We start from the raw sequence: 10361 nt of genomic DNA, 5'->3' as shown, positions 1-10361 counted from the left end.
CTCTAGCTTAGCTATGGATAAACTCAGAAACTCAGGCACCAGGGAAAAAAAACACCGATGACTGTTAATAGAGCCCTGTAGGTCACTGACCATGGAGGTAAGCATACAGTATGTGGCAAAATAAATAAATAAATAAATAAAGCTTTCTAACATCTTGGGGAAAAGGTCAAAGTCGCAGAGAAAATACGCCATTTGTCTTCTGTGGAATATTTATTAGGGCCCAAGTCTCCAGTGCTGTGTGAGGGGCGAGGGTCTCTGTGCGGTGTGCAGGCAGGGCTGCCAACAGCAGTGCCAAGGTCTGCATGGTGCAGTGCCAGCAGTCAGAGTGTGCACTACTTGCATCATCTGTGAGATCCGATTGTGCCTTTGGGCATTCAATGAAATGGGATTGGTTTTATTTCTGTGGCTGCTACGTAATAAAGGGTTCAGCATCCCCAAAGCCAGACCAGACCACATGGCTTCATGCTCTCACTGTGGGGCTGTGTCAGCATCAGGGAGGGAACCTGTTGTGCTGCCATGTGGTGGGCACAGCCTTTTGCCAACCTCTACATATGGGTTTAGGTAGGATAATCCATTAACGAGTTTAGGTTGTTTTGGTTTTTATTCCAGCGTAGAGAGTAAAGAAGACAGAGGAAAGAGGGGTAAGTAGAAGAATGAAACGTTGAAAAATGGAAGAAGAATGTGTGCGAAATGCTGCGGAGAAAGAGCAGCCACCTCTCAGCTTCCATGTGCCCGCGGTTTTACCGAGGCTTCCGGAAAGCTGAGGAGCCACTGTGCTCTCCAAGGTGTGTGCAGGGCAGGGGATGCGCCGGGGCAGTGCTGCTCTGGGAGGAGGAAGGGTGCTGCGGTGAGGCCAGTGCTCTCCTGGCATCTCTTGGCTGCTTACAACAGGGCTCAGCAGTGCTGTGCTGTGGGTGAACGGGCTGCAGGTGCCCCGGCTGCTCTCCTCTCCTCTCACCGCTCACTGTTGGCTCTCCCTCTTGCTGTGCTGCCTGCCGGCCCTCGGATTTACATCTCCCTGCTGGGAGCGAAACAGGGAGCTGCTGCACAAGCAGCTTGGCTGAGGAAAATCAATAAGCTTTTCAATAAAGCATTTTATCCCTTATATATATTGTCTCTCATAAAGATTTTACACAGACAAAAAGTTCAGAAGTTGGTGTAAAAAATGTTGGGAAAAAGGTGAAGATACATAAGTAAATTACAAACTTGAGGCTGTTCGCAGCACCTTGGGAAAGTGGGAGTTATATTGATGAGTTTTTATTGATTTACCATCATTCCCAGTGTGGACATTTTCTGGTCTATTATACCACAGTCGCGGCATATTCCCATCGCAGTACTAAAGAGGAAATACGGACAGCCTGACCTTGGCAATATGGAGATAATGAAATACCCTTAATGATCCTTCCAAAAGATTTTACAAGCCAACTTCGGATTGTATCCAGCCTGAGCTCTGCTAATTTTGAGAACGCTTGCAGGCTCACCCCAGTTTTGCAGCTTGTCTCCCACCCAGAAGGGCTTCAGGTTAAGCAGCAGAAGCCGTGACAGAAGCAGGGGACCCCCTGCCTGCGGGCAGCAGCGGCGTGGATGTGCGTGCTGCTTCCCGGAGCACCTGGGGCTCTGTGTCCCCAGCAGGCACCACGGTGCTGAGCAGCACAGCCCGGCCATGCAGTGCTGCGCAATGGGCACCGTGCAGCTGCAGCCCCACACGCTGCTCCCCACTGGGAGTGTCTGTGGTGCCAGGGGTGACTGTGGGGACAGCTCAAGGAGATTTACCATACATACCTGCCTGGAATTGTACCTGGCAGGGACATAAAGAGTAAGTTTCAGAGCTCTGCTTTCTCCTTCTTCCCTCCCTGGCCCAGCTGGCAACACAATTATCAGCCCAAAGTATTATTTTCTTAATAAAAATGTTACGCGTAAAGCAAAACCACAGATGAGTAACAAAGCCATGCAGATTTCAATCACTCCCTTCTTTATTCCCTAGTGATATTGCTAATGACCTTCACACAAACCTCTACCAAATCTTTTTTAAAGGCAAATATTAATTTCCTAGCATGAAAAAAGGAAATAAAAAAGCCTATTTTTCATGGGAACCACGCAGAAAGAAAGATATATTTTCCTTCAAAATGCGAGGAGGATTTTTACATTTTGTCACTTGCTTTGCATAGCTGTGGTACTACCATTTGTTCACCTCTGAATGTAATCTCTCCCCATAAAGCTTTGCTTTAAATTCCTCAGCTACCTGTTAGGCTCTGATAGCTCCTTGGCTGTACCCACAACATGGGGGCCGTGTTAGCATGGGGGACGTGCTCTTCTGACTCTGGGAAGGGGCTGGGCTCTTATATAAGGACTCTCTATATTTTAACATCTGAACCGTTCATTCTTAACAAGAACGCACCAAAGCAATGTAACGTTTTATAGCAAAGTCTCCAAAAGTCATTTATAACGTAAAATCCTTTGTGTTCTCCTGCACTGCTGTATCTGTGGGCTGTGCATTTTGCCGTGCCGCAAAGCACCAGAAGAGGAGCACAGTGGGAGCACAGGGATCCTCCACACCTCTGCACGCATATGGAGCTGGGCAAAGCCAGCCGTGCCACTGCCTGACCGCGTCCTCACCAGGACACAAATCCTCCGAGTGCCCTCACCTGCAGCGTGAGTGCAACAAGAGGGGCTGCTGGCACAAGGAAGGCTTTTCTGCTCCTGAAGGCGTGCAGCTCCATGACCTGGAGATGCTGCGTCTCACCTGCATCCCTCCTTCTGCTCAGGCCTTGTGTCTGCACAGAACAGAGCAAGCACACTGCGAGCCACACAGTGCGTACGATCACAGAGCACAGAGCTGAGCTCCACAGCTGAGGTCGGGCACTCAATCCCATCTGTGCCAATAGCATCTGTACTCCATTGCACAACCAAAGAATTGCTCAAATGAGGCTTTCCCCTGTATGGGACTTTTACTGACCCACTTGGCGATGTATGTCAGCTGCCAGCACTCAGTGCCAGGGTAAGGTGAGCCCTGCCCGAGGGGCAGCCCACAGCCTGCAGCATTGCCCTGGGCACCGTGGTGCCCAGACAGGGGCAGCTGTTCCAGCTGCACACCAGGACCCCCGTGCTGCCCAGCACTGCAGCTTGGCACCACGCAGGAGGAGCAACAGTTTGCCCGCAGGTATCTGGGGGGAAAACAGCTAATATGATAACAATAGCACTAAATCAGACACAGAACTTCAAGTACAAGTCACAGCAAGAAGTTGTTAATACCTTTATTATGGGATAAAATGTATTCATGATATTAAAGACATCACATTTCTGCCCCGGTGTCACATTTTAGATGTAGCGTAGATAAATGATATATCACTGTAAGAGATCTACAAAAACCATTAGTAACCATGACATTTTGACGTCAGATTTTAAAAAATTCCTAAGTAATCTTTTTGATTTATGAAATGGTGTCCAGGTTCATCGAGACTGATCTCAGATTTATCACAGCCTGGTTAGAATTATTAATGATTTTCAATTTGTAAATCCAATGCCAGCATGTCCAAGTGCTCTCAGCAAAATCACGGGGAGCTGACAGGGAGATTTTGCTCAATCCATAGTTTTCAGCTATTATGAGATCTTTCTGGTTAACCCTTCGCATCCCGGCTGGGCGGCACACAAAGGCATTGTTCTGCGGCGCACAAAGGAGGCGCGTCCAGGCAGCGCCGCATGAATCACGGCTGGGATGGCCATGAAATACACAGCGTCGACAGGAATGAATGATCTGACTTTTACAGGCTCCTACTGAAGACCCTTAAAGACTTAAAATATAATGGGAAGAAAAGCTGATCTAAGCCAAAACAGACAGTCTTGGGCAGCTTTTCCTCACAATTCATCACGAGAACAGATGAAGGGGCACACAGCCCAGGCACGGCTCCGTCCCTCCGCAGCCTCACAGGGAATTCTCCCCACAGTGCAGCGCACCGGGGTTGGAGAGTTACAGACTCCAGAGCCCAACAGAATTTTCGTTTCCTAATTTATGGGTGATTGTCCCAGCACCACAGGGTGGACCCGGAGATGTGGCTTCTCAAATCTCTGCTGTGGCGGTGTCACTGAGCGGGCGCTGCTGGGTCACCCACAGCTTCGTTTCTGCCCATCTCCTCCGTGGCCCACATTTCCTTTTTTTTTTTAAGAAGGTTATACTACATCTTCTATGATTTATCCTGGGATGCAGCCATCCAAATCAGTATTTACTTCATAATTCACATCCATAGTATGTCTGCACATGGCTTATCTGCAGAGCCCCATCCCCACCCCACCATGCCCCCACCCCATCCCTGCTGTGTCCCCCAGTACTCCCCTCCGCAGCCTGGACACACTGCTGGGCTTCTCCTTTACATCCAGAGCAGAGGACTGTGCCACAAGCGCAGTGTGGGCTGTTTGACAGTGCTCCTGATTCATGAGTCCAACCACAGGTGGGGCAGCAGAGCTGAGCATCTATGCAGAACAGGACTCACCAGGGCAGTGGCACCAACTTCTCAGCTTCCTCAGCCTTTATACTGCACCATCATCAGGAAGACAGCTTTCCAAGCAGGAATGCTTCAGGCCGGATGCTGCGGCTGCTGGCACCATACCCGATACTCGGTGCCAAAGAGTCAGTGTATAGTTCTTCCTCAAGAGCTCCACCTTAATTGTGCAGGTAAAACTCTCTAATTAGGGACCTTAGCTGGGGAATTTTTCTAATCCATCGTATCTGCTCCATTATTCAACTCTATCAAATCCACACATGCAAGGAGAAGCAGGACATTCTTCACAACACTGTCAATATTAACGTCTTTCCAATTACAGAGCATTATAATGGTGATCTAATGAGGAACTGTGACATGATGCCTGCAACTCCTAGCTTTTTATTAAAGCCTCCTTCAAGATGCTCCCCTTTGACTCATGGTGCCAAGACGACCAGGGTCAGGTAAAGCAGCACTCTGAGGACCCCAGCACAGGCTCCAAGCATCCCGGGAGGATCTCCCATTGGATTATCCAGGACCCAAAGCAGTGCCGTTTTGCTCAGCCCTCTCTGAGCTCCTTCTGCTGTTTACTTTTGCTCTCTGATGAGCCACTTCTTCACACGACCCCGATATATGCTTGTTGTCCCCCCCAGCATCACCAGGTAAACATGTGGCTGATTTACTGCCCACTGCCGGCCGTCCCCTTCCCACTTTCTTTGGGAACTTTCTTTGGGAATCTCAGCAGATGGAAAGCTCTGTTTCCAAAGCCATACTTGTTGAAGTGCTGTCACATTATACATTTCATCTAATGCAGCCTCTGCTGATTTCTTTTTAAAATGTGTGTCAGTTACTTAAAAGCGCATTGGACAAGGAGGCAGACAGCTCCACAAAGCCCACTCTTGCTCAGGCAGCACGTGGAATGAAGTGGGAGAACATTTGCTAATAAGTGGCACAAAGGGAACAGCTGCACCACGCCTGCTCACAGAGCAGTCATTCCCTCCCCACATTCACACACACCTGGATGCCCACATGTCTCACAGAGCCTAATTGTTGGTGGCAGCTCTGGCACCAGCAGCCCGGCCCAATTAGAGGCACGGTGAGCTTCCGGCCATGCACAGCACGGTGATGAGGGGCCTGGGACAGGCAAGGGACTCTGCAGAGTGGCACTGCCATGTCCAGGCTGGGCGGCACCGCCACGCATCCCTGCTGCACTGCCCACCTGGGGCCAAGCCAGATGCAGGACGCAGAGCACTGCCCAGCCCTGCCTGCAGGCACCCATCTGGAAGCACCGCACAACCGAGGGAGGTTTCGAGCATGAAACATGAGCTTGAAACCTGAGGCCAGTGTGTAACTGATCCATGGCTGTATTGAGCATCCTCTTTATGTTCTGCCCATCAGGCTTCTGAAGATATTCATCCATGGAGACAGACGCGTGAAGCGCTGACACGAGCTGTCCCCACGCGCACCCCAAGGTCCCGTTGCCCGATGACATCTCATCCCGCAGTGCAGGGCAGTACCACAGCCACGTGCCCTGCTCCCCACTGCTCCCTGCTGCCAGTGCTGCTTTGCCCCCTGATGTCTGCCGGGTTCTTCAGGTGACAGGAAGGGGTGCGAGCTGCTGACGCTCCGGCTGAAGGGGCTTGGCTAAAATATTCTTCTGACAGTTTCATTTTCTGAATTCCTGTGGATTATTTCCAGCATTCTGGTTCCATCAGAAGTGATCCTTTTCAGAGGTGGGGAGAGGCTGTGAGTCATTTTTTCCCTTTCCTCTCCATTTAGAAGAGAAAGGTTAATCCTTTGAGAGTCTGAAATAACCACGACTAACTGTAAAGTGTGCAGTCCCGTGATTCAAGTGCTCCTGAAAGGCCATAAGCCTTCATACCAGCACCATACCAGCAGCGGGGATGTTCTCTCCGGGCCGTTTGTGCTCTGGGCCACTGGGTTTGCAGAAGGTGCTGAGCCGAGGGTGGGCACACAGAGGGCCCTGTGCAGTGAGCGCCCCGTGCAGAGCAGGTCCCGCTCCCAGCTCTGTGCCCGCAGTGCCCGCCTGGTGGCCGTGCAGGTCCCATCCCACAGAGCTGTGCTGCGCTGCCGGGCATCCCGTGGGCTCTGCTGCCGCCAACCACAGCCGTGCGCTGCGGAGCTGGTGCCTCATTCTGGAACAAATGTGATTCCAATTTAGAGCTAACATGACAACAGGCACACACGGTAATAACCCCGCGAGGAGACGTGGCTCTCAAGACATTCACAGACTCCAGATTAAATGAAATTTTGACAGGGAAAAATATGTATTGGCAACATTTCTTGATCCACAACTCAAAGAGAAAATTGAAACCATATTTCCGTAAGAATCAGATGCTGGAAAGAAGTTCTTAATAAACAAAAAGAGACAGGTCATGTAATTCACTCCCTTTTCCTCTTTTCCGTTTGTTGGCCAGCAACCATTAAGAGCCAAGGAGAGAAGGTTTGTAACTGAAGATTTGTACTTGAACCTGACAAACGGAACAATTTGGGAGGAAGTTTCCCAGCTGCAAGCCAGAATATTTATATCCAGAGATGTGAGGAACATTGCAAAACATTAAACAATTTGCAAAAATCAAAACCTGCCATTCTGTGGGCTGAGATTGTCCGGTTTGCACATTCTTCTGTTCAAAAAGCAGTGGCTGCAGAAACAAGGGCTGATGGTAGCAGATGTGGAGTTGTGATGGAGTTTCTTTGGGGAGCACTGAGCGCTGCCAGCAGGTCGGGCACTGCTGAGCAGGGAAGCGTTGGTCCCACTACCGCCTCTCAGCGCGGGGGAATTCCACTCCAGAGCCCAAGCCCTGAGTTCAGGATTTTTCCCCGGATTTTCCGCTCTATTTATTCCCAGGACGTAGGGTTTTGCAGTTCTTTGCTTTGAAACACAACACACATGAGTTCTGCAGAAATGAGCACACGCGTGTTCACCAAGCACAGACATCAGGGAAAGGCCCTGTCTGAAGGCAGAGCTGAGCAGTGAGATCTCAGGAGCCTCTTCTCCAAGAGCAGCCAGGTGCTGGGCAGTAAGCGGCGGCACATCGATGTGCCCAGGAGCACCAGGCGCTCCTTCACAGCCGCACTCTGTGCCAAAGTGCAGCACTGCTCTGCACAGGGAGCGGTTACGTGATGCAGCTTTCTTCTCACTGCTGCTGAGGGCAAAAATTCCACCAGGGCTGGGAGAGCAGGGGCAGCTCCACAACCCCGGTGTGGGAAGAATCCTGGCCTTGGGCGACACGCGGCGCGCTGGGAGCAGTGCAGCATGCTGGGGTGCGATGTGCGGCGCAGGGGTACGCAGCACGCTGCGAGCAGCAGGGCTGGGAGCTGTCGGATGGGCCCTCCAGTGCTGCAGAGTGACATGAATTAGCGTGTGACAGTGACAGAAAATGGAAAAGAATGGCCCTGCAAATGCAGTTACAAGAGAAAGGCAAATTGATTTAGTGGACATATGAGTATTTTTGAGGGAGAAAGCAAGAGAGCTGCATGACATATTCCAAGATACCCTACGATTTCTTTTCTTAAGGAGATGTCATTCAGATTTTCCTGAACTAGCCTTTAAATTACAGTTCTATAAATAGATAGGACACCAGCAGTATTTACAGTACGAGCATCAGGTGAAAAACTACGGCTGCTGCAGCGCGTGCTCATCTCACCTTGTGTCTGCCCTGCTGGAGGTTAACTCTTATTTCCATGTTAATGCCGTCTCAATCCCAATGACTGCCATTTGTCAAATTAACATTCATTTCAACAACCCAAAAGTGAGAGCTTTTAAACATTAATTCACAACTATGAGCTCTTCTCAGCACATTATTATGTTACTGTGATGAAACAAACTGCCTATGGAAAGATATAGATCCTACTAGAAATGTTGGCACTGCAGATGGGAGAGGAAACCCATTACAGAAGCAGAGCTCATGTGGGCTCAGGCAGGAGGGCGGGCGCCTGCAGTGCCTGGGATGTGCAGCAAAGGGCAGAGCTGTGGCAGCGCTGCAATGCACGGGCTGTGCCCAGGTGGACGCTGCTGGAGTGAGGAGTTGGCAGCCTCTGGAGCAATGATCCCAGCCCAGACCCTCCATCCCCACCTGGAGCCTTCGATCCTAGCCCTGAGCCTCCATTCCAGCTCAGCTGGTGCCTGGATGCTGCATGCCAGCTCCAAGCTGCAGTCTCCATGGTGTTCCCAGGAAGCTGCCAGAGAGCACTGCACTCTGCCTCTGTGCATACAGGGGTGATTCAAAGGCAAGAGTTTAACATCTGAAACATATACGTGTGTACTACTTTGAGTCCACACTCTTCCCACCTCCCACAGTGGCCAATCAATGTGCTGTTTCTGATTTAGAGGACAAATCAGAGGAAGGGTGCTCGGTGACAATGGTGTGCCAACCATTGGGCTGGCAGACAAATGCCAGCAGCACTGCTCTGCCTGAGGACTTCCCTGTGCAGAGCCACGCTGTCCCCACCACATGTGCCCATCCTCATGCTGTGACACGCTGCCCTGCTCACACCATCCTCACCAGAGCAGAACACAGCACTGGAACCACAGGCTCCCAGGGACTGGAGGTGCTGTGCTCTCTACAGCACTGTCCCCACTCCCACCATGGATCCCATGGATCCCACGTGTGTTGGCAGAGTGCAGGGCCCAGGGCCAGGCACAGCCATCGCCCAGCAGTGGAGGAGAAGCCAGCAGTGTGCGCAGCCCCCAGCACCCCACAGAGCTGGGCATGGGTGGTATGGAGCTGCAGCCCACAGCCCAGCTCTGCCTGCATTCCCAGCAGCCCTCAGCCCGCATCACCTCCTGCTTATCCTGAGGGTCTGTCTCCCCACATCAGCCAGGACAAATACCTACGACTCAACTGCATCTAGAATAATACATGGCTCCTAACCGAATACAAGGCTGTAATTCAATCAAGATGTTCTGCTGACACTATAAACTGAGAGAGCAGCTCCAAGCAGCGTGTATAAATGCCAGCAAAGCCCTGGGACTGAATTACAGCTGCACTGTTGCACCAGACACAGTCACGGCTCAAACACAGGGGAACAAAGTCCTCTTTGTTAAACTAATTATTTTAATACATATAAGGAAAGGACAGAACTGACCTGTTAAATGTTTACCGTTTTGGGCCTGTTCTTCGAAGGGCACTTTTTTCAAACGCTGTTGATATAAGCTGTTATGTGTCGCAGTTAAGCCCGACCATAAAACGGGAAAGGTTTGAAGTGTGCGTGACATATTTCAGGGGGACCGGGTGACTCAGGGGGCCGGTAATGGAGAGTGCAGACTTTCACCTCCACAGCGCTGGTTTGAATCCAAAAGCCATTACCATCTGGAGGTCATTTGGAGACATCTGTGCTACGATTTGGGCTGTGCTCGGTTCCGGCGACCCTGCCCTGGGGTGGGAGCTCACCGGGGGGGGGGGGGGGGGGGGGGGGTTGGGCTGCCTGGGAACGCTGCAGCCCATGGGGACAGAAGCTGCACCCTGAGAAGGAGCACCCAGCCTGGCGGTGGCATTGCTCCGCCGGTGACATCTCCCGAAGGCTGACCCTCACCGTGGAGATTGATGGAAAGTGTCTGCCTCCAGTGGGGCTGCTTCAGTCTGTCTGGCTGCAGCGAAAATGAGACCAGACCATGTGGGAAAACAGCGTCATCTGCAGCCCTAAGGGATGGGGGCACTGAAGGGCTTTGGGTGTCAGCTCCCCGCAGGGCACCTCCTGAAGTGGGTGTGGGAATTCTGTGCAGCTCAGCAAAAACTGTGGGAAGAACTCAAATGTGCAGAAAGCACTGATTTTCCACGTGGATGCACTGCCATTAGCCCTGCCCATTAATTAGAATAACGCTAATTGTTATGATAATGATGATTATATAGACCACTTCATATT

Source organism: Lagopus muta, chromosome 19 (genome assembly GCF_023343835.1).
Source record: "Lagopus muta isolate bLagMut1 chromosome 19, bLagMut1 primary, whole genome shotgun sequence".
In the NCBI taxonomy this organism is placed as follows: Eukaryota; Metazoa; Chordata; class Aves; order Galliformes; family Phasianidae; genus Lagopus; species Lagopus muta.
This window is presented reverse-complemented; position numbering follows the sequence as displayed.